The 25,456-nt window shown below is 36.9% G+C and overlaps 1 pseudogene; it reads right to left on the reverse strand.

Moving 5' to 3' along the window:
• Positions 1 to 18,085: 18,085 nt before the first annotated feature.
• Positions 18,086 to 25,076, reverse strand: LOC107963132 (laccase-5-like; annotated as a pseudogene).
• Between the last annotated feature and the right edge of the window lie 380 nt (positions 25,077 to 25,456).

The following is a 25,456-nucleotide window of genomic DNA, read 5'->3' on the forward strand; positions in this document are numbered from 1 at the left end:
TAATTCCCACCTTGATGACTTTCCAAGATTGTCAGGCCTAGGGTTTGTTTCATGTTCTCTTTTTACCAAACAGCCGATCTATTGAGTAACCCTACAAAATAGTTAATGGATCATACCTACACTTCATTAATCCTTTAAAGAATGATTAGTTCCTCATGGCGTTCATAAACAATATATAACCCATGTAAAGAGAAAGCATGCTAATTAAATCGACAAGATAGAGTAAATGAAAGAGCTTGATTATATTGATATTAAGCGTAAATCCACAAAGTTGAATGATTTTACAATCCCAATCTCTTAAAAGAAAATAGCGAAAAAATAAACTAAACTCTAAAAACCTAAGAAAGAAAATGAAACTAAATCTTAATGAAAGAAACTAGGTTAATTAAAAGGTGTCTTTAACATGTTCCAAAGGGGCCTATATATAGTCTTCAGGTGGTCGTCGTCCTTAACCCTAGGCAATTGACACTCCTGAGCTTTAAGTTTGATTGTATGGACCAAAATGCCCCTGTTTCATGTTTAATTTCCACCCCAGAGTCGATGTGGCGACACACCAAGACCTGTGTCGCGACATAGCAACTAGTATGCTCATTTGTAGCCATCATAGGGGTATGTCATGACACCTTCAATCTATGTTGTGACATCAAAGGCAAAATTGAGTTCTCTTCATTCTATTCCCTATGTTGCAACATCAGACTTCCCATGTCGTGACATAGCATCCAGTATCGATCTAAAACACCTTTTATTGGTCTATTGCACACTTACAAAGTACGTTAGCTCTCCCTTAAGCCTCATTTGATCCTTAAGGTCAATAAAAGACTCAATTTTCACATTTTATTGAATAGAAGTAAAACTAAAGAAACTTTACTAAAATGTAATGAAAATGCTTGTATTCAGGTTCATTAAGTGTGAAAACTAGTTTAATCTGCTACACCAAATTACGGTAGATCAAACTCCCCCACACTTAAGTCATTGCTTTTCCTCAAGCAACATAAAAAAAGATGACAGATAAACATGACAACCCTTGTGCAAATATGATACAAATATTGACTTCGGAGCATATGACCTGGACATGTCATGCTCACTAATAACTTTAACATGATGAATAGTTGGCTTACCACCTTTCACTTCAAACATCTAAGTTCAGTATGTTACAAAATATACAAGTATTAGGGGTTTTATCTATAAAAATCCATCAGCAAATCATACAAGTACTTTGATTATCCAAGAAGAATAAAAATAGTCGTTTATGCGCATGTTTAGTATGATGTCCATTCATGTATAAGGATATTTAGGTCACATAAGAGTTTTCGGCTTGTAATGTTCTGAAGCTTAGGATAGGTATAGAATTAAAAAATAGTAAGCATAAAAAGGGTTACAAACATGAAAATAGTTTGGCACATAGTATTGATCCCTATTCTTCTCCATTTAGTGACCCTTTCCTGCTCACCGCCCTATTTCTCCTCCTCTTACCTTCATTATCTCTCCACATAGGAAATCATAACATGACATGGTAACTACGGCTAGCCTATGAGTTTTTTGTGCACTAATGAATGAGTTTTTTTCTATTGTTGTGACTTTGTCACTTTCTTTTTCAACTTATCTCACTTAAGAATGCTTTTTGGCTTTTCAGGTACTCTTTCTACTCACATGGACTTTCTTTTTGGATTTTTCTTTTTGTTTTGCACTTTCAGGCTAACCTATAATTTCGATATCACACTAATTTTTCTATTTCACTCTATTTTTACAAACTCTACCTTGATATATCTACTTAATGCTCAATACATATGGCCATATGTCTAGAATAGTATAGTGTAGGACCAAGAATGAGGGCAAATACAAATTGACATGTTCAGGCTTGAGGCTTGTAATGTGGCTCATCAAGAAGTGTCAACAGGCTCAAAAATTGATACTAAAGGTGAAATATAATTAGGAAAGCTTTTTGGCTCTAAATGTATTCCAAACAATACCTTAGGCCGTCCCTAAATATCTCAACATGGACAAATTTAATCAACCAAACAAATACAGATTCAACTATTTATAATTCGTACTAGCATGCTCATTTCCTTGTATTTTCTATATTGCTTGGTACAGTTAATTGCTTAATACCTATTTATAGTGTAACATATAGAACTTTGTAGTCTATCAATCAAAAATTTAAAATCACCTCTCATCATGCTAAATTTATTCATAAACACAAGCAACCTATGTACATGCTCCTAACCAATCATTTTTATTTTTACAGGCTGAAACACACAAAAGACAAGAAAAATAAAAGAAAATGTAAAAATTGGAAGCAAATTTTCTATGTTACCCCCCACACTTTAGTTGACACATTGTCCTTAATATGTAGTCCATAAATAGATACAGAAGGAAGTTACTTGATTGAATGTGGTCTCTCCAATTGCTAATGGTGGTTGCTTCCTCCTTTGATCGTGTTTGCTTGAAATTTTTTTTTCCTCTTTGTGTTGGTTTCCACATAGAAAATTTAACAAAATGCAAAAAAAAAATAAAAATGAAAAATCTAGTTATTATTCCTACTCCTACAAAGTCTAAATTAAAATCATCTAAAAATTAATACAAGTCTTTATTAAAATAGTTCAATCATCCTCCTCATCCATCTCCTCACTCCTATCATTCTACTCATCTTCTCTTTCCTCCTCGCTTTCATGCACTTCTTCTTATTATTCCGTATTCGTCGACCAGAACATGTCAGGTGTATAATTGGGGACCCAGATGTTATTTTACGTTACAAATTCTTGGAATATTGGTCCCGACTCTTGCATCCATTGTATCATCCAATCAAGCTTTGGATGACTACTTTCACCGATGTTCTGTTGAGCTTGTGTCAACCTCTGTGGTGAAGTCGGTGTAGCCGTCACTTCTTGCTGTTACTTGTTCCAATCCTTTATTTGTTTGGCTCGTAGTTCGATGTACTATTGGAACAAGGCATTGCCAATAATTCTTTCGGAAGGTTTCAACGACTGCCTAGTGGATGTCATAGGTACACCCACCTTCCTATATAATGCCGTCACTAAGTGAGGAAAGAAGACTCCCACCTTCTGGCTACCAGTGCATCTTTTCATGTTCTAATGAATTCATTTACAGATACATACATGTTTTTTCTACAAAATAGCATAGAGTAACACTGCTCTAAAAGAATTAACATTAGAAACATTTAAAGCCAGTACAATTCTTGTGCATATAAATTAGATCCACATTTTGGCCTCAAAAAACATGATCGCTTGATGAAATGATACTGGGATATTGGTACATGCGCGATATTTTCATTCACCCCTACCTTTAGTCAAGAAGTTTACAATACTATCCATATCTATATCTCTGAAGTATTCTAGATTGGTTTCATCAATGAAATCATTTTCATAATATGGAGCACTATAAAAATTGCAAATGATTTGAGGGATTACTCGCACTTCCTTCCCCCTCAAAAGTACCATATCCTAAATACGGCCTTAAGTATTTCTAGACTCATGGTCTCGTAAAGACGTATAAAACTCTTACACAGTGGGGACTACGACATTCTCTTTTGGGATCATCCAAAAATGTTCCCACCTATGATATCCAGCTAAAGGCCATACTTCTTTACACAAAACCACTAATGGATCGAATCCCCTCTATTAAATAAGGGTTTTTCCTTATAGTTCAGTAATATATTTCCCAATATCTGGGTTTTTTAAATTAGGGGGTTTGGATCCATTGATGGTTCAAATTCATTGGTTCTTCTAGCTTTTCTAGGAGGTATGATATCCTAGTACACTACTAAGCAACAATTCAATGGAACAATAAAAAGTTGAAATTAGGAACCCTTAACCTTTAATATATAATTGAAGTTCGTTTGAATTCTTTGGTTTTCCATGATGTTTCCATTCCTTTTTACCCCGAATATGGTTGAAGAATTTGGAAAGAATAAATAGAATGTTTAAGAAATTGGGGATTTAGAGTTTAAAAGGTTTTAAAGGATTTAAGAGATTTTAGGGGATTGAGGATTAGGGGTTAAGGTGTGTTTTAATTAGAAGTAGGTATTGTTTTAGGTTATAAAATAGGTTTTAAAAGGTTAAAAATCGAGTTAAATAAATATTATTCCTCCAAGTTACGCGATTGGGTCGAGTTGACCTTGTAGAAAATTACAGCGATGTCGCGACACAAAGGTTCCATTTTGCGACATCCCTGGAAGACCTACAAATGTCATGACACTGAGGTTCAATGTCATGAGACACCCTACAATTTGAAGATCTAAAGGAAACTATTTTCTATGTCACGACTCCTTGGGGTGATGTTGCGACACTGATTTTGTTTCGGCTAAAAACTTTCAATTTTAAGGATGTTTTAGTTTAGAGATGAACCTACATAAAATAAAAGTCAAAATCTAAACTAGGTGATTAGTTACATATACAATAATTTACAAAAGTTAAGTAGCAATTCAAGTAATTTTTAAGTTTTACTGTCAGATTCATCTGATAGTGTCACCAATTCATTGATGGAGGATTTTCCTATTCTGTTGGTATTGGTCTATCTTCCATCGTGTTGTTCCACCTGTGCCTGATTGTCCCTTTCCATAAACTTGTTTATTCTTTCTGTATACATAGATGTTATTTGTTATTGTTAGGATTTTCGTTATGTTAAATATTTTTATTTCGTATTATCATTATAAAGGATTGGTTGGAATACAAGCCTTTTCATATAAAATTTTTTTTTTGGCATTAACAGAAACTTAACCTAAATGTTGTTTTCTTTTCCTGAGTTTACAATAAAATTTACGCCACATTTTGTTAATTACGAGTAACTAAATTTAGTTTCCTAGCCAAAGACATAGACAAAAACTTTGTTTTATAGAATTGTGAGATTTAAAAGCGTTTTTCAATCCTTTCTTACTCAATGATATTTGCTTATCTTTTATTTTACGAGATAGATAGGATCGCCGTTTAGTATTATTCTTAGTGTTGTTCTAAGAATTTTTACTTGTTTAGCATTTAAAATGATATAAAATTGATTAGAGTAAATTGACAAGTAATTGTCTTTTTATTTTAATAATTAGAATAAATTGTTGGAACATTTTCAAAACTCACACCCGTTTAGCTGATCTATTCGGGTAATCCTCAAGCACGGGCAGGTCAGTGCGTCGGAGCTTAGCAGTGACCACTAGTATGGAAACTATTTTTAGTTAATAATTTAATTAATTTTCTGGATTTTCTTTGAGAGTTTTGTAATTTTGGGACTCTCTGGACTGTTTTGTTTATAATTTTTAAATTTGGATGCGTTTTTTATTTATATATGTAACATCCCAAAAATCAGAGGTTAGTAGAATCGGGTTTGTGAAACGAGAAAGAGTGGTCATGCCTTAATTTTTGAAATTTATCTATGCATTTTTAGGAAATAAATTAGGTATTGGTTTGTTGGTTAAGTATTAGTGAAATGTTCCTTGAAACCTAAGTTCAAAACCCTTCTCTCTCACCATTTTTATTATTTTGAAAATTTTGCCTTAAACCTTAGTATGTGACATGCCTTGTTTTTTAAAATAAATATTTCAAATTATATAAAAAATGAGTTATTGGTTTGATGGTTAAACATTAGTGAATTTATCCTTGAGGTCCTAACTTCAATTTCATTCTCATGCAAATAATTTTATTTTTTGACAAAAACTTTTAATGTGTGGGTCATCCAAGCCTAGTTAACTTAGGTATAAGTATTAATTTTTCCCTAATAATCAGCCTTTGATCCCCCTCCTCATTGCCCTAGCCGTTCTTTTCCTCTTCTCATTCTTTTTTATTATAATTTTTTTTCCTTTCCTCCATTATTTTCGTCACCTACACCTAGTTCTACCATCTCTTTCTTTTTCTTTTTCTTTTTCTTTTTCTTTTTCTTTTTCTTTTTGCCACAAGATTTGTTAACATATTTTACACCATATTTGATAATGCTCTAGAATAACGTATTTTTATGTATTAATCATGTGTTTATTCCGAGCTTGATCCTACTAATTTGAGCTATTTATGTCTTTTTATCATTTAAGGACTAATTTGGAGGCAAAAGCAAAATTAATGGACAAAAGTGCGAATTTGGAGACACAATGGGCTGATATGAAAAAGATTGTGCCAAAAGTGAAAGCATGGAAGACACAAGGACTAAAAATGCAAAAAGAATAGATTTTATTTTATAAGACTCCATTTTATTAAGATAATTAATATTAAGATAATTATTAGGATTATTTAATTTTAGGATTTTATTTTAATTATCTTTAATTATCTTTAATTAATTGTATTTATCTTTTTAGAATTTAAGTTAAATTAGACTATCTCCCTAGCAGTATAAATAGGGGGTGAAGTGACTCTATTGGGGTTCATCTTTTTCTGTAAACACTCTCCCCCTAAAAGTCTAGGCTTTTGTTTCTTCATATTTTCTTTCAATAAAATTCTCTTTTCCATTTTTATATTTATTTTCTTTTCCACCATTATCATGAGCCACTAAAACCTATCTAGCCGAAAGTTGTCAATATTCCTCAAAAAGAGTTCTTGAGGCCTAGAATCCATACTTAGCCTTCTCGCCAAGTATTCATCGTTTCTCCGCACTACGGGCTGACGCTTCCGTCCATGACCCTTAAGAAGTAAGCTTTTCAGCATATGCAAAGGCGGACGCTTTGTATGTTTTGGAAGGATTGCATAGTCGGTTCGTTAACTTACTGCATCAGAGGTTGGCGAGCCAAAGAGACAAAATGGCATGGGATTCACCATTGAGAAGCGTTGATCTAGCATAGATTACTGGCTAGAGTCAGGTTCTCTAAAAATCATAAGTCTAATCTTTGGAGCTGGTGGTTGTAGGCGTCCTCTTCCACTATAACTGGCTTACTTGAGTTGAGAAGGGTCATTTAAAAGCCAAGGATCGAACCTAAGGCGGAATGAGACAACTGGAGGCTGGAATCTACCAATAAGAATTTCTTTTCCTTTAACTCTCTTTATTATTTTTATTATTTTCGTAATCACAATTTCAGTCAACTTTAGATTCTGTTTTTCATTCTTTTCCAAATCAAATCTTTAATTCTGTTATTTTTATTTTTTTCTACCACGTAGGTTTTCTTGGGCACGATTCTGCCCAGGATTTCGAGAAACAAGCATTCGTATAATCCGATCCCTGAGGATTTGACCCTACTTCCCCTTTACTGTTCTTTTTCATTATTTTACAGGGAATAGGATATTTTTGGTGCTCTCAACGACGCATTAAATTTTGGCGCCGTTGCCGGGGATCGGTAACGTGCTAATCTTGTTTTTTGTTTCTTATGACCAGATCTGCTCCAGGAACTCTTGCGCTTGATTCAGAGATTGAAAAGACTGCGAGAGCTAATCGCAAGGAAACAAAGCTAAGAAAAAAGCAGTCAGCGGTGGTTGGGACTCAAAGTAATCCACCGCCAAAAATCAGAATCGACGACGAAGCAGAGTCTAGGGTTAACAAAAACCCTACTCAAACTTTTAAAGGCGAAAAAGTAGAAGTCGATTCCTCAGAAGAAGTGTTTAACACTAGGGTTGACGAAAACCCTGATTTAGCACCTCAACCTATGGCTCAGACAATTCGGCAACTAGCCGAAGCGCCGACAGAACAACCGCCACTATGCATCGCGTATCCTACTATGGATACTGATTTTGAATTAAAGTCAGGCTTGATCCAGCTACTACCAACTTTTCGGGGGTTACAGAACGAAAATCCTCATAAGCATTTGAAAGAATTCCATATGGTTTGCCTTAGTATGAAACCTCAGGGGGTAACTGAAGATCAAATTAAACTGTGCACTTTCCCTTTTTCCTTAGCAGATTCTGTTAAGGAATGGTTATTTTATTTACCTCCTGGATCTGTAACGACTTGGGCTGATCTGTCTCATTTATTTCTCAATAGGTTTTTTTCGGTGTCGCGTGCAGTCGAGTTAAGAAGAGAAATCGTGGGCATAAGGCAAAAAGACGCAGAGACTCTGTCCGACTATTGGGAGCGATTTAAAAAGTTGTGTGCAAGTTGCCCACAATACGGTATAACAGAACAGTCTTTGCTCCAGTACTTTTATGAAGGCCTGAAACCCATGGAGATGAATATGGTAGATGCTGCGAGTGGAGAAGCGTTAGTCAACATGACTCCACAACAAGCAAGAGACTTAATCTCCACAATGGCTGCAAATTCTCAGCAATTTTCAGCCAACCCTGAACCACCTAGAAGGGTTCAATAGCTAAGTAATTCGACCTTAGAAGATAAAATTGATAAACTTACTAATATTATGAGCTCTCTTGTTGCAGAAAAAGCCAAACCAGCCCGAGTATCTGAAATATGTGCTATCCTTGAACATACAACTGATGCATGTCCCAGTTTGAATGATGATACTATGGCTCATTTAGATGCTGCGGGAAATTTTCCTGGGCCACCATAAAGGCGATACGACCCTTACGCTAACACCTACAACCCAGGATGGAGGGACCACCCTAACTTAAGTTATGGGGCCAATCCACGATATAACCAGCCATACCAAAATAGGGTTCCACAGCAGCCACAAGATTCAGGTAATTATCTAGAAACATTGGTTAATAAATTAGCAGCTAATATGCTTGATTTTCAACAGAAAATCGAGGCTTCTATAAGAGAATTGACCATATCAATTGAGAAATTGAACTCTCAAAGAAAGCTACCGTCACAAACAGAACCTAATCCAAGACAACACGCAAATGCAGTGACGTTGCGAAGTGGAAAGGTACTAGAACCAATTCTTGATAGGAATCTTGGCCAAGAAATCACCTAGGAAAAACCCGAAGACGATGAATAGGTCCGAGCGAAGCCTCCTCTGCCGAAAATCCAACCTCCATTCTCAGGACGATTAAATTAGTGTCGAAAAAGTAAGGAAGATGATTCGGTCGTTGAGAGCACCAAAAATATCCTATTCCCTATAAAATAATAAAAATAACAGTAAAGGGGAAGTAGGGCCGAATCCTCAGGGACCGGATTGTACGATTACTCGTTTCTTGAAATCTTGGATAATTTCTTGGCCAAGAAACTTGCGTTCCTGAAAAAATTAAAAAAAATAGAATTAAGAATTTCGATTTGGAAAAATAAAAATAGTATTTAAATTAAATTGAAAATGCAAAATTAAATAAATGACAGAAATTGAGATGGAGAATATATAAAAATAATAAAGAGAGTTAAAGGAAAAGAAATTTTTATTGGTAGATTTCAGCCTCTAGTTGTCTCATTCTGCCTTGAGTTCAATCCTCGGCTTTTAAATAACTCATCCCAACTCAAGTAAGCCAGTTATAGTGGAAGAGGACGCCTACGACCACCAGCTCCAAAGATTAGACTTACGATTTTTAGAGAACTTGTCTTTAGCGCTAGATCAGCGCTTCTCAATGGTGAATCCCACGCCATTTGTCTCTTTGGCTTGCCAACCTCTGACGCAGTAAGTTAACGAACCGACTGTGTAATCCTTCCAAAACATACAAAGCGGCCGCCTTTGCATATGCTGAAAAGCTTACTTCTTAAGGGCCATGGACGAAAGCGTCAGCCCGTAGTGCGGAGAAACAATGAATACTTGGCGAGAAGGCTAAGTACGGATTCTAGGCCTCAAGAACCCTTTTTGGGGAATATTGACAACTTTCGGCTAGATAGGTTTTAGTGGCTCATGATAATGGTGGAAAAGAAAAAAAAATGGAAAAGGCAATTTTATTGAAAGAAAATATGAAGAAACAAAAGCCTAGACTTTCAGGGGGAGAGTGTTTACAGAAAAATATGAACCCCAAATAGAGTCACTTCACCCCCTATTTATAGTGCTAGGGAGATAGTCTAATTGAACTTAAATTCTAAAAAGATAAATACATTTAATTAAAGATAAATAAAGATAATTAAAATAAAATCCTAAATTTGAATAATCCTAATAATTATCTTAATATTAATTATCCTAATATAAATAAAATGGAATCTTATAGAATAAAATCTCTTCTTTTTGTGTTTTTAGTCCCTGTGTCTTCCACGCTCGCACTTTTGGCACAATCTTTTTCCTGTGTCGCATATCAGCCCAATATGTCTCCAAATTTGCACTTTTGTCCCTTAATTTTGCTTTTGCCTCCAAATCAGTCCCTAAAAGATAAAAAGACATAAATAGCTCAAATTAGTAGGATCAAGCTCAGAATAAACACATGATTAATACATAACAATATGTTATTCTAGAGCATTATCAAATTCCCCCTACTTAGCCCATGCTTGCCCTCAAGTATGGTTCTTATCCACTGTGAAAGTTAGATTCTACCATAAAAGAAATATCACTCCAAAGTTTTATAAGAATTAGTTAAAAATGCATATGAAAAATAAAGAGAACCTTAAGCTTGCTTTAGGTAAAATAGAAAAAGTTTTCCAATTAATACACACAGAAATTAAAATCGATTTGAATTATTTCATGGAAATTAGGTGAATTACTAAACCTACCAAGACACCCTCTTTGTTTCTTCCTTAGTCCAAAACTTTATTTATTTACATATGTTTTCTCTTTTTTTTCTTTTTCTTTTACTTTTTCTTTTATTTTATTTATGTATGTGTTTATGTATGTTGAACCTTTTGACGCGAAGAGTGATGACAGCCAAGCACCAAACCCCGGTTACTCAGCCTAACATACTTTTTATTTTTTATTTTTCCTAAGAACATGTCGAACCTTTTGACGTGAAGAGTGATGACAACCCAAGCACCAAACCCCGGTTACTCAGCCCAATGCATTCTTAAGAATTAATTCTGATTAGCAGAGCTTTAACTATCACATCACACAACCTTTTGACGCGAAGTAGAATGACAACCCAAGCACCCTACCCTGGTTACTCAGTCAGTCACGTTCTAAGCTGTACTCATAACCACGGAAAAATTTATTAACAATGAAATTAAAATTTTGAGAACTTCGGGAAGAACAATTTAAGTTTCAAGAACAAGTTTCAATAATCACCTAATAGCCATGAACATTAATTAAGCATGCAATCATTTTAAGTGTTCACTTTAGATTAAACTTGACCAATTTTACAAAAAGCAAGATAGAGTTAACTCCATTAATTACAATTGTTTTTAGCCTAATAAAAATAAAACAGTAGAGATGGCATCAATTATAGGAAAAATCATAACTTCCCTAGAAGGCAAGAATCATGCATGAAAGTCAAACAGTGGCAAAGTCATGGTTAAATTCTTAGGCATGAAAAGAGGCAAGATATTCCAAAAAAATAGTGAGCCAGCAACAATAGCAACAACCAAACCAGCAGCAACAACAAAAATTCAGCAGCTAAAATGACAGAAACAACTACCTCCCCCTACTTAAACCACATAGTCCTCGGTGTGGAATAAATAAATAAATAGGTAGAAGAAAAGTTTAGAAGAACTCCCCGTATAGTTACTGTCATTCGCGCATTATGGTAATGAGTTCTCCCTATTGTTGCTTCGGTTTACCTAGACAAAAGAAGAGAATTTTATTAATATCTTAAAATAATAAATAATAAAATAATAAGATAAAATAAATAAAATAAAAATAAAAAAATAAAAATTGGGTTGCCTCCCAACAAGCGCTGGTTTAACGTCGCTAGCTTGACGCCCCAACTAGTATTGGGGCTTTTTCAGCTGAATTCGTTTGTTCTTATGAGCTTAGAAATTCTCATTTTTTAACACGTCCACCATATTTGGGTTTAATCGTCCTTGCGCCTCTTTCTTTGGTTCCGTATTTTCCTCCAAGGGGTTGATCCCTTTTAAGTCGGCAATGGTCTCATAATTCTCCAAAAATGTGCATTTGAGATGTTCGGGAAGTGGTTTTAATTTCAGATCTGGTGCCTGCACAACAGGAGGTAGGAGTTTAGTATTCATGGGAGCCAATAATTTATTAATAGATTCAAAATCATCAAACATCATTTTAGGTTTATCTCCATAAGATGACTCAAAAGTTTTTTCTACTGATGAGTCAATTATGTCGACACGGTTTACGTCCAAGACTTCACTTGGGTGACTAATAGTGCCATAAACGTTAAACTTCACGATCTCCCCGTCAAACTCTATCGTGAGGGTTCCGCTTCGTACATCAATCTTAGTATTCGCAGTACTAAGGAAAGGTCGCCCCAACAAGATGTCTGAAGACCCAGGAGTGTTATCCTCCTCCATTTTTATCATATAAAAATCTGCAGGGAAGATAAGCCCATTGACTTTGACTAATACATCCTCAAGGACCCCTTCAGGATGCACAATGGACTTGTCTGCCAACTGAATGGTAACACTTGTCTTTGTCAAAAAAACCCGCGTTAAGTGATTCATAAATAGAATAAGGCATTACATTTATGGACGCCCCTAAATCGCACATAGCCTTTTTAAGTCCTAAATGGCCAATTTTGCATGGAATAACAAACATACCCCTATCATTGCATTTAACCGGCATTTTTCGCTGTAGCACTGTGGAAACATTTTCACCAACACTTACCTTTTCATTTCCTGTTAACTTTCGTTTGTTGGTGCAGAGCTCTTTAAGGAATTTGGCATACCTTGGAATCTATCTGATAGCATCCAACAGTGGTATGTTGATCTCGACATTTCTGAATGTTTCGAGTATCTCCTTGTCTTCTTTACTTTTTCAACACTGATTTAATCGTCCTGGGAATGGAGGTTGGATTTTCAGTAGTGGGGGTTTCGCTCGGATCTATTTGTCATTTTCTGGAGTTTTCTGGGCGATTTTTTGACCAAGATTCTTGCCAAGAATTGGTTCCAACACTTTTCCACTTCTTAGCGTTACTGCATTTGCATTTTGCCTCGGGTTTGGTTTTGTTTGTGATGGCAGCTTCCTTTGAGAGTTCATCTTCTCAATTGACGTGGTCAATTCTCTTATAGACGCTTCGGTTTTCTATTAAAATTCAAGCATGTTAGCTGCTAATTTATTGACCAAAGTTTCTAGAGAATTACCTGAATCTCGTGGTTATTGTGGAACTCGGTTCTGGTATGGTTGGTTATATCGTGGGTTGGCCCCATAACTTAAGTTAGGGTATCCCTCCATCCTGGGTTGTAGGTATTTGCGTAAGGGTCATATCGCCTTTGTGGTGGCCCAGGAAAATTTCCCACAACATCTAAATGGGCCATAGTATCATCATTCAAACTGGGACATGTATCAGTTGTATGTTCAGGGGTAGCACATATTTCGCATAACCGGGTTGTCTTTGCTTTTTCTGCAATAAGAGAACTCAAAATATTAGCAATTCTATCAACTTTATATTCTAAGGTTGGATTACTTAGTTGATGAACCCTTCTAGGGGGTTTAGGATTAGCTCGGAATTGCTAAGAATTTGCAGCCATCATGAAGATCAAGTGTCTTGCTTGTTGTGGAGTCATATTGACCAACGCTCATCCACTCGCGGCATCTACTATATTCATTTCCATGGGTTTTAGGCCTTCATAAAAGTACTAGAGCAATGACTGTTCCGTTATACCGTGTTGTGGGCAACTTGCACACAACTTCTTAAATCGCTCCCAATAGTCGTACAGAGTCTCTACGTCTTTTTGCCTTATGCCCACGATTTCTCTTCTTAACTCAGCCACTCGTGATGCAAGGAAAAACCTGTTAAGAAATAAGCGAGATAGATCAGCCCAAGTTGTAATGGATCCATGAGGTAAATAAAATAACCATTCCCTAGTTGAATCTGCTAGGGAAAAAGGGAAAGCGCGCAATTTAATTTGATCCTCAGTTACCCCCTGAGGTTTCATACTCAAACAAACCATATGGGATTCTTTTAAATGCTTGTGGGGGTTTTCATTTTGTAACCCACGGAAAGTTGGCAGAAGCTGAATCAAGCCTGACTTTAATTCAAAATCAGTATCCATAGTAGGATACGCGTGCATAGTGGCGGTTGTTTTGTCGGCGCTTCGGCCAGTTGCCGAATTGTCTGAGCCATAGGTTGAGGTGCTAAATTAGGGTTTTCGTCAACCCTAGTGTTAAGCACTTCTTCAGGGGAATCGACTTCGACTTTTTCGCTTTCAAAAGTTTGAGTAGGGTTATCGTTAACCCTAGACTCTGCTTCGTCTTCGATTTTGATTTCTGGCGGTGGATTGCTTTGAGTTTTAACCACCGTTGACTACTTTTTTTCTTAGCTTTGTTTCCTTGCGATTAGCTCTCGCAGTCTTTTCAATCTCCAAATCAAACGCAAGAGTTCCTAGAGCAGATCTGGTCATAAGAAACAAAAAACAAGATTAGTATGTTATCGATCCCCGGCAACGGCGCCAAAATTTGATGCGATCGTTGAGAGCACCAAAAATATCCTATTCCCTATAAAATAATAAAAATAACAGTAAAGGGGAAGTAGGGTCGAATCCTCAGGGACCAGATTGTACGAATACTCGTTTCTTGAAATCTTGGACAATTTCTTAGCCAAGAAACTTGCGTTCTTGAAAAAATAAAAAAAAACAGAATTAAGAATTTCGATTTGGAAAAATAAAAATAGTATTTAAATTAAATTGAAAATGCGAAATTAAATAAATGATAGAAATTGAGATGGAGAATATATAAAAATAATAAAGAGAGTTAAAGGAAAAGAAATTCTTATTGGTAGATTCCAGCCTCCAGTTGTCTCATTCCGCCTTGGGTTAAATCCTCGGCTTTTAAATAACCCTTCTCAACTCAAGTAAGCTAGTTATAATGGAAGAGGACGCCTACGACCACCAGCTCCAAAGATTAGACTTACGATTTTTAGGGAACCTGACTCTATCCAGTAATCTATGCTAGATCAACTCTTCTCAATGACAAATCCCATGCCATTTTGTCACTTTGGCTTGCCAACCTTTGACACAATAAGTTAACGAACCGACTGTGTAATCCTTCCAAAACATACAAAGCGGCTCCCTTTGCATATGCTGAAAAGCTTACTTCTTAAGGGCCATGGAAGGAAGCGTCAACCTGTAGTGTGGAGAAACGATGAATACTTGGCGAGAAGGCTAAGCATGGATTCTAAGCCTCAAGAACCCTTTTTGGAGAATATTGACAACTTTCGGCTAGATAGGTTTTAGTGGTTCATGATAATGGTGGAAAAGAAAAAAAATGGAAAAGGAAAAAAATGGAAAAGGAGATTTTATTGAAAGAAAATATGAAGAAACAAAAGCCCAGACTTTCAGGGGGAGAGTGTTTACAGAAAAAGATGAACCCCAAATAGAGTCACTTCACCCCCTATTTATAGTGATAGGGAGATAGTCTAATTGAACTTAAATTCTAAAAAGATAAATACATTTAATTAAAGATAATTAAAGATAATTAAAATAAAATCCTAAATTTGAATAATCCTAATAATTATCTTAATATTAATTATCCTAATATAAATAAAATGGAGTCTTATAGAATAAAATCTCTTCTTTTTGCGTTTTTAGTCCTTGTGTTTTCCACGCTCGCACTTTTGGCACAATCTTTTTCCTATGTCGCATATTAGCCCAATGTGTCTCCAAATTTGCACTTTTGTCCCTTAATTTTGCTTTTGCCTCCAAATCAGTCCCTAAAAGATAAAAAGACATAAATAACTCAAATTAGTAGGATCAAGCTCAGAATAAACACATGATAAATACATAAAAATACGTTATTCTAGAGCATTATCAGAAGATAAGGAGATCCTCGAAACATTCAGGAATGTCGAGATCAATTTACCACTGTTAGATGCCATCAGACAGATTCCGCGGTATGCCAAGTTCCTCAAAGAGCTTTGCACCAACAAATGAAAATTAACAGGTAATGAAAAGGTAAGTGTTGGTGAGAATGTATCTGCAGTGTTACAGCAGAAAATGCCAGTGAAATGTAAAGATAGGGGCATGTTTGCAATACCTTGCAAAATAGGTCATTTAGGAATTAAGAAGGCTATGTGTGATTTAGAGGCCTCCATAAATGTTATGCCTTATTCTATTTATGAATCACTTAATGCGGGTTTTTTGACAAAGACAGGTGTTATCATTCAGTTGGCAGACAAGTCCATTGTGCATCTCGAAGGAGTCCTCGAGGACGTATTAGTCAAAGTTAATGGGCTTATCTTCCCTGCAGATTTCTATGTGATAAAAATGGAGGAGGATAACGCTCCTGGGTCTTCAGACATCTTGTTGGGGTGACCTTTCCTTAGTACTGCGAATACTAAGATTGACGTACGAAACGGAACCCTCATGATGGAGTTTGACGGGGAGATCGTGAAGTTTAACGTTTATGGCACTATTAGTCACCCAAGTGAAGTCTTGGACGTAAACCGTGTCGACATAATTGACTCATCAGTAGAAAAAAATTTTGAGTCATCTTATGGAGATAAACCTAAAATGATGTTTGATGATTTTGAATCTATTAATAAATTATTGGCTCCCATGAATACTAAACTTCTACCTCCTGTTGTGCAGACATCAATTTGATAATGGCTGACATGAAATTCCTATGATGGTTCTATTTTGTTCTACTAATGCTAATATGTTTCACTGTATTTGATATTTTTTCTCGTTCAAATAATTATTCGACTAACACTGAGCTTTTCATAAGCTCACCCCCCAATAGTGTTAAACTTTTCAGGTAAACCTCAAAATTAGGATCAGACTCACCATTCAGAGAATCAACTTGGACCTCGGATTATTATTTTTAATTAAGTATTATTTAAGTCTTTATTGGCTTTGACTTGTAATTTTTAATTATTTATAGTTTGTGGCTTGGTAACTTTTCTTTTGGAGATTTTTGCATACATGAATTACTCAAGCATAATAACCAGACACTGCATGATATCAGGCTTAAGTAAATTTTGATACTGTTCCCTAGTTTCCCCTACATTGCAAAAAACTGTTTTTGAAAAACAAATTGATAAGGCAACTAATTTTCCAAAATGACTTGAAAATTGATTTTTCCGCTGCATTAGTTTAACTTCGATTTTTTTCTAAAGAAGAGTGACAAACAAACGATTTTTCTAAAACAACACTATCAACAATAAAATGAATCCTAAGCATACATGACCTAATGAATGAATGCTTTTAAGCTAACTCAAAATACAACTACGGTTTCTTTAAAATAAGTTTATTTAAAATCTTAAAAAGTAATGTAAGTTAACTTAGCCATTTCGGTGGCTAATATAGCCTTCTCAATCTAGGCATAACGTCTAGGCCGGGTTTGGAAGGTTACAATATCCTACGATATTTTACAACACCTCGATTTTACGCAAACAAATGTTTTTGAAAATACAAGCTCAATTTTCAAATATAACTTTCCGCTGCAAATTTTCTTTTTTACTTAAAGGAACAAGCAATTGACGATTTCATTAAAGATTATAACAATATGTTTTTCCTAAAATGTGGACTCGTTGGTAAAAATATTCTTGAGGTTTTTAACATGATAAGCGAATGTCATGACCCTAATTCATAACATTCCAACATTTGGCCATAACGTCTATGCTAGGTTTGGGGTGTTACAACATTGCTCAGTGCTTAGTGAACTATTCTCGTCAGTGCAAAAAAGAAATAGCCATCGGCTTCATTGTATCCTCGAGATTAATTTGCTTGTAACTCTTTTGTACACCGAAGATAGCTGGGGGTGAATATCACCTTAAAGATAGTGGCTTGATACACACCTTGGAGCCTTATCCTATTTCTTCTTTTTCTGTTCAAGTTCCGTTTATGTGTTCGAGATTTTTTCTCACCGGAGTTTTTGTATTAACAATTATATTTGAAAATATTCCAACACAACATAGATAGATTAAGAGGAAATTTGGGTTAGGCTATGAGAATGGATGTTCTAATTTCAATGAATTACGCAATTGAGTTTGTTAATTAAGGTAGGGTATTTTCTTTAATCCGTAAAGGGATAATTAAAAATTAAAATGAAAATTAAAGATTCCAAATTTATGATTAGAAGTTTCTCTGTAATGAAAAGAATACAACAAAGCTATCCAATGAAACGGAGGATTAAACTAGTTTCCCAAATTCAGGGAAGAATTGGTATGCTACAATACTATGAAAATGATTAAGAAAAACACTAATAACAAAAATATGGTAATGGAATCACCCTTGGTAGTGGGCTTATGAATTTCATTGATTACGGTGTGATAACTGATGAACTCTCTTAACATATGGGCAAATCTGGCGGCGGTAGTTGGATGGTCTGCAATTCACCAACTCCATTTTCAACAAGGAAAGCCATTGCCAAACCCCAATTGATATGAACATCCAGGTGACAGTGCATGATCCACACTCCTATTAACAAAATTCAAAATGAATGGTTATTTCATAAAAGAAAAAGTAGCAGTAATTGAAATGATGAAGAAGAGTGTTTACCTGGATTATCAGCGACGAATCTAATGACTGCCCATCCATTCACAGGCACCCCAACAGTGTTCCTCAAAGGTGGATCAACAAGGTTGAATTTAGAAGTATCCTTTTTAGGATCGAAGTTCCCGAAACCTTGTGCAATGATATAGAAATCGTATCCATGAAGATGAATTGGATGATTCTCAGGTGTCACTATGCTTGTGTCTTGGAGCACAATTTGTACCCTTGAACCATACTTCAATTTGTACAACTTGGTTCCCGGAACAGGTTGAAAGAGCGATCGGCTCACGTTTCCGGTGTAGTCAAATTTCAATAGAGGGTTTGCTGGGAAATCTGTGGTGAAAATGCCTGGAATTCCTTTTTGGTGAGCTTGCAACAGAGAGAAGTTGCGCGGGAGCACGAATGAGACGTTGTTCATGCAATGACGTTTTCAGAAATTGGGTGGGCATTTGTTGAGTCCGAGGCCGATTGTGAAGAACAGGCTTTCATCTATATCGGTTGGGACTTCGGCCTTTTCTAGACTTCTAAAGCTCTGGGTGAAGGTGGTAACAGTGTTGGTGTCGTTGTAGGTTGGTAAAGAAGGCATGGTTGGAGTGGGTGCATTGTATTTTTTGGCAGCGCAAGAGGCAGACTTGTATTCGAGAATGGCGGTGGTGGTCGTGTTGTCAAATGGTGCGTTTTGCGCGCTTTGGTAGGCTCGAGCTGCCATGTAATATCGAGATGGTGGCTGATCACCTCGGATAAGAACATTAGTGGTTTGGCCGGGGCCTAACATGAGGACGGAAGTGGTGAAGGGTTTGTATTGAAGTAATGGTCAGCATGCAGCAACCAAGACCATCGAAGGCTCAACATGCAGAAGTTGCTGGTTCTTCTAGTCAGCAAGTTGTTTATGTTTCATTTTGTAATTTTAAGTTAGAGTAATGTAACTTAGTTGCTTTATAACTATGTTAGGTTTATGCTTGATGTAATTTTGATGTTGATTGAGCTGATAAATCAGCTTTGTTTATTTGTTTAAGCTAATTAGCACAAGTTACTATGTGTATTAGTGGTAGTAGGTGAAGTTTAGGTCAACCTACTATTTTGTCAAGATTGTAAACTTGTTTATGTATTGGCTTTGTGCCATTTTTGAGTTTAAGGAATGAATTCAACAAGTTTTCATCCATATGCTCTCCATTTTTAGTTTTACTAAAAAATCCATTTGAGTTTTTCTGCTTTGTTTCTCCTACAAGTCACGAGACTTGCCAAACAAGCATTCTGCTGAAGCTTGCTGCTGCTGCCTCTTGTTCCAACAATTGGTATCTAGAGCCATATTCTTATTTGGCTCATTGCAACACGCTGATGAAAGAACAAAAAGGCACAAGGCCATGTCATGCATACAAAATTGTGTGACAGATGTGATCTTTATGAGGATCATGGCCTGTGAAACACCAAAGGAGGCTTGGGACAAGCTGAAAGAAGAATTTTAGGGGACTGAGAAAACAAGGCAACAACAGCTGCTCAACTTGAGAAGAGATTTCGAAAATCTCAAAATGAAAGAGGAAGAAACAGTTAAGCAGTACTCAGACCGGATTATGGCTGTTGTAAACAGCATAAGGCTCCTAGGAGAGCAATTCAGTTAAGCTAGAATGGTTGAGAAAGTCATGTCCACTCTACCAGAGAGGTATGAAGCTAAAATTTCATCCCTCGAAGACTCAAGGGACTTGACAACTATCTCCTTAACTGAGCTAATCAATGCCTTGTATGCACAAGAGCAAAGAAGAGCACCAGGAAGGGGCTTTTCAAGCCAAAGAAGCCTCGAGCATCAAAACTCATAAAGGCAAAAAGTTCTGGAAAAACAGGCCTAAGCCTTATGCTGCTAGGAGCAGTGACCAACTCTGCAGACATTGTAAAAGAGCTGGTCATCCAGAAGATAGATGCTGGTTTAGACCAGATGCAGTATGCCAACACTGCAAGAAAAAGGGCCATGTTGAAAAAGTTTGCAAGAATAGAAGCAAACCAAGACAGAATCAATTTCAGCAACAAAAGGTAGAAGCTCGAGTAGCTGAAGAAAGCAGTGATTAAGAAGAACATGTTTTTGCTGTGTCATGTGCAGCAAATCAGAAAAAGGGTTCAAAGGGCTGGCTTCTAGACAGTGGGTGCACAAACCACATGTCACCAGATGCAACTATCTTCAAAACCCTGGACAGAACCTGCAAAACCAAAGTAAAAATTGGAAATGGTCAGTTAATTAATGCTGAAGGAAGAGGAGATGTGCTGATTCATACCTCTACAGGTGGCAAAATCATTTCAAATGTACTTTTGGTACCTGAAATCGATAGGAACCTTCTCAGTATAACTCAACTACTTGAGAAAGGTTACTCAGTTGTTTTCAAGGAGAAAGAATGTCAAATTTTTGATCCAAGTGGATCAAACCTCATAACAGTCACCATGACTGATAAATGTTTTGAAGTAGACTGGCCAAATGACTCACATTCAGCCTGCATAGCCTCCACTGATGACTCGAGACTCTGGCACCAGAGGCTTGGACATGCAAACTACAAATCCATAGCCCGCATGGTCAATGAAGGTCTGGCAGAAAATTTCATCGATTCAGTGAAGAATGATGAGCTTTGTGAGATATGTCAGCAAGGAAAATTGGCAAGATTGCCATTTCCAACAAGCACAACATGGAGAGCATCCGAGAAGCTTCAGCTTGTGCATACAGATGTGTGTGGACCAATGAAGACTGAGTCTCTCAAAGGAAGCAGGTACTTTATTCTATTTATTGATGACTTAACAAGATACTGCTGGATTTATTTTCTAAAACAGAAATCAGAAGTTCTATCTGTGTTCCTGAAGTATAAAGCTGCTGTTGAAACTGAGTCTGGTTGCAAACTTAGAGCAATGAGGTCAGATAATGGAACTGAGTACACCTCAGCTCAGTTCCAAGTCTACTGTGAAGAAGCAGGTATCAAACACCAGTTGACTAATGTGTATACACCCCAACAGAATGGGGTCAGTGAAAGGAAAAACAGAAGCTTGATGAACATGGCAAGATGTCTTCTGTTTGAGAAGAATTTGCCCAAAACTCTGTGGGCTGAAGCTGTTAACACAGCAGTTTATCTCCAAAACAGGCTCCCAACCAAGGCTCTGGCTGAGAAGACTCCATTTGAAGCCTGGTTTGGGTTTAAGCCATCACTGGCTCATCTCAGAACCTTTGGTTGTCTGTGCTATACTCAAGTTCCAGCGTAGAAGAGAAGCAAGCTAGATAAAAGAGCTCAAGCAGGGATCCTGATCGGCTACAGCTTGGTTAAGAAGGGCTACAGAATTCTAGAACCTGCTACAAACAAGATATTGGTTAGCAGGGATGTTGTTTTCAATGAAAAAGGACACTGGAATTGGGAGAAGGCTGAACCAGAGGCAGTGGCTGAAGATCTGGCAGTGGACCAAGTTGAAAATGATGAAAACACACCTGAAATGGATGTAGATGATGTTCCAATCAGAGGCACTCGATCACTGGCTGATGTTTATGAAAGAGCACAAGTGGCTACTGTTGAACCAAGTTGCTTTGAAGAAGCAGAAAACCAGGAGGACTGGAAGCAAGCAATGATTGAAGAAATCAGAATGATTGAAAAGAATCAGACCTGGAGTCTGGTTGATAAACCAACAAACAGGAAGATTATTGGTGTCAAATGGGTTTATCGAGTAAAGAACAATGCTGATGGTAGCCTAAACAAGTTAAAGGCTAGATTGGTTGTGAAAGGTTTCAGTCAAAGGTATGGGTCAGACTACCTGGAAACCTTTGCACCAGTGGCCAGGCTAGACACTATCAGACTGCTAGTTGCCTTAGCAGCACAAAAACAGTGGCTGATACACCAACTTGATGTAAAATCAGCATTTCTGAATGGATTCCTTGAAGAGGAGATTTATGTGGAGCAACCTCAAGGTTTCAAGGTGTCTGGCAAGGAAGAAATGGTGTACAAGCTCAACAAAGCCTTGTATGGCTTGAAACAGGCTCCAAGGGCCTGGTATAGCAGAATAGATGGCTATCTGACCAGTCAAGGATTTGAAAGAAGTCTTAGCGAGCCAACTCTGTATGTTAAATCAACTAGTGCTGAAACTCAGCTCATTGTCTCAATATATGTCGATGACCTACTGGTGACAGGAGGAGATCATGAGATGCTAAGCAGCTTTAAAGTCAAAATGCAACAGCACTTTGAAATGTCAGACTTGGGATTGATGTCTTACTTCTTAGGCATGGAAGTAACTCAAGCTAAGAATGGGATTTGGCTAAGTCAAAAGACCTTTGCTATGAAGGTTCTCAACAAATTCTCAATGGAGAATTGCAAAGCAACCAGCACACCAGTTGCTGTTGGAGAAAAACTCTCGAGCCAAGACAAGCATGAAAAGGTTTGTGAAACAACCTATCGAAGTCTAGTTGGATGTTTGTTGTATTTGACTGCTACTAGACCTGACATAATGTATGCTGTGAGTCTACTCTCGAGGTTTATGCATTGTTCAAATGAAAGTCATTTTAGAGCTGCAAAAAGGGTTCTAAGATACATCAAAGGAACTTTGTCCTATGGAATGCAGTTTACCAAGGCTGAGAACTTGAAGCTAGTTGGATATTGTGACAGTGATTGGGCTGGTTCCTTGGATGACATGAAGAGCACTACAGGTTATGCATTTAACATAGGCTCTGCTATGATTTGCTGGAGCTCAAAGAAGCAGGGTGTAGTGGCTCAGTCGACTGCAGAAGCAGAATATGTGGCTGCTACTGCAGCAGTCAATCAAGCCATATGGCTTAGAAAAATTTTGAAAGATATCAATCATGAGCAAAAGGAAGCAACTGAGATAATGTGTGACAACCAATCAGCAGTTGCTATTGCAAAGAATCCTGTTTTTCATGGAAGGACCAAGCACTTCAACATCAAACTTCATGCAGTTCGAGAAATGGAGCAAGCTCATGTTGTTAAGCTGATACATTGCAATTCTGAAGAGCAAATTGCTGATATTTTAACAAAAGCACTAAGTGTTTCCAAGTTTCAACACCTGAGAGCTAATATGGGAGTTTGCAACATGCTAACCAAGGAGGAGTATTGAAGTAATGGTCAGCATGCAGCAACCAAGACCATCGAAGGCTCAACATGCAGAAGTTGCTGGTTCCTCTAGTCAGCAAGCTGTTTATGTTTCATTTTGTAATTTTAAGTTAGAGTAATGTAACTTAGTTGCTTTATAACTATGTTAGGTTTATGCTTGATGTAATTTTGATGTTGATTGAGCTGATAAATCAGCTTTGTTTATTTGTTCAAGCTAATTAGCACAAGTTACTATGTGTATTAGTGGTAGTAGGTGAAGTTTAGGTCAACCTACTATTTTGTCAAGATTGTAAACTTGTTTATGTATTGGCTTTGTGCCATTTTTGAGTTTAAGGAATGAATTCAACAAGTTTTCATCCATATGCTCTCCATTTTTAGTTTTACTGAAAAATCCATTTGAGTTTTTCTGCTTTGTTTCTCCTACAAGTCACGAGACTTGCCAAACAAGCATTCTGCTGAAGCTTGCTGCTGCTGCCTCTTGCTCCAACAGTTTGGTATAGGAAGCATCAGCTCCAACAACAGTGAGCTTATGGTTGGCTACTTTGAAGAAAAGTGGCTGGTTCAAGGCGGCATTGATCACTCTGAGGAGATTCGTCTCCCCGGAGTCGATGGGAACTACTGTAGTCTCTGCAAAAAAGAAACATCAGTTAATAACATCGGCTTTGTCACCCGAATGTGCGGTACGAATTCAATTGGTTCGGAGCAAATTACCCTTGGAGGAGCATTTGTAGAGATCACCAGGTTGAGCATTGATGGTATATGCATCAGAGACATTTGGAGCTGCCCCTGTTCTTGTTGCTTCCCTCACCACATCAATGGGATTTGCATCCCACCATTCGCCTAATCATAATCGTATTCATCAGCATAACATTTTATTTTGATCATCACAACCATTTGTACTCGTAACCGAAAAGGAATCTTTACCGAGAATAATCGGTGTTTCGCGTTTCGGCTTAGGGAAAGGGTAGGATTTGCCTTCTCTGGGACGGATGATGAGAGCTCCATAAACAGTGGCTCTAAGCCATGAACTGTGAGCATGCCACCACAATGTTCCTTCTTGTCCTTGAACTGTAAATCTGTAAGTGTAACTTCCTCCCGGTCTAATCGGACACTGAGTCACGAATTCTGGTCCATCTGCCCATCCGGTTCTCATTTGCCGCACACCATGCCTGTATATCAAAGTGGTTAGGGTAATTCAAACGTGCAAATGACAACTAGAAATGAATGAAAGCTGATGACATGCATGCATGGCATGCATGCATGAACGAATTTGCAGTTATTAAATTACCAGTGGATGGTGACGTTATATCGGCCTTTGTTGACAACTTGAACTTCAAGGGTGTCGCCATTCTTGATCTCCAAGGTAGGTCCAGGAAACATGCCATTAACAGTGATGGTGTTGTGAGTCTTGCACAGCCTCTTCACTTTTGTTGCTTGAATCTGTTTCATTCACCAACCAACATCAAGTTTTTTATTTAAATGTCTAATGACAACCAATTTATCAGAAAGATATATATATATATATATCAAAAGAAAGAAGTAAAAGAACATACAACAAATCGATGTCGTTGAACATCAGCATTTGCAGACAATGAAAGGAAAATGACAAGGAAAATGAAGGAAAACTTGTTGAAAATCCCGATTTAATCAAAGCTTAGAGAGCAAAAAGCTTTGCTTATTGGTCTGAGAAGTGATATGAGACAGAGATAGAGAACAGGGGTTTTATAGGAAAGATTAGAGTAGTTGTTTAGAGGTTGTCAGATTAGGTTTTGATTGGGCTAAAATGGTGATCTTTACACTAGGTTCAAACCTGCAGCAGAGTTGTTGCACCCACTAGCCCATTAAAACTGAATTATGTCTTCAATGCTTGCTTCACAAGGATTTTTTTTCTCTCTTTCTAGATCAACAAATTTTCTTATAATTCCTTTTAATTTTTTTTCCAAATTAGTTAGATGATAAACTCATTCTTTGAAAATTAATCATACCCTGCTCATGTACATGTAGTCATGATTTATACTTGAAATTAATTAGATTGAAGTAGAATTAACCAAGTCAACATTCTTTATTTTCTTGAGAACCAGCTCTTG

This window comes from Gossypium hirsutum, chromosome A06 (genome assembly GCF_007990345.1).
Source record: "Gossypium hirsutum isolate 1008001.06 chromosome A06, Gossypium_hirsutum_v2.1, whole genome shotgun sequence".
Lineage (NCBI taxonomy): Eukaryota > Viridiplantae > Streptophyta > Magnoliopsida > Malvales > Malvaceae > Gossypium > Gossypium hirsutum.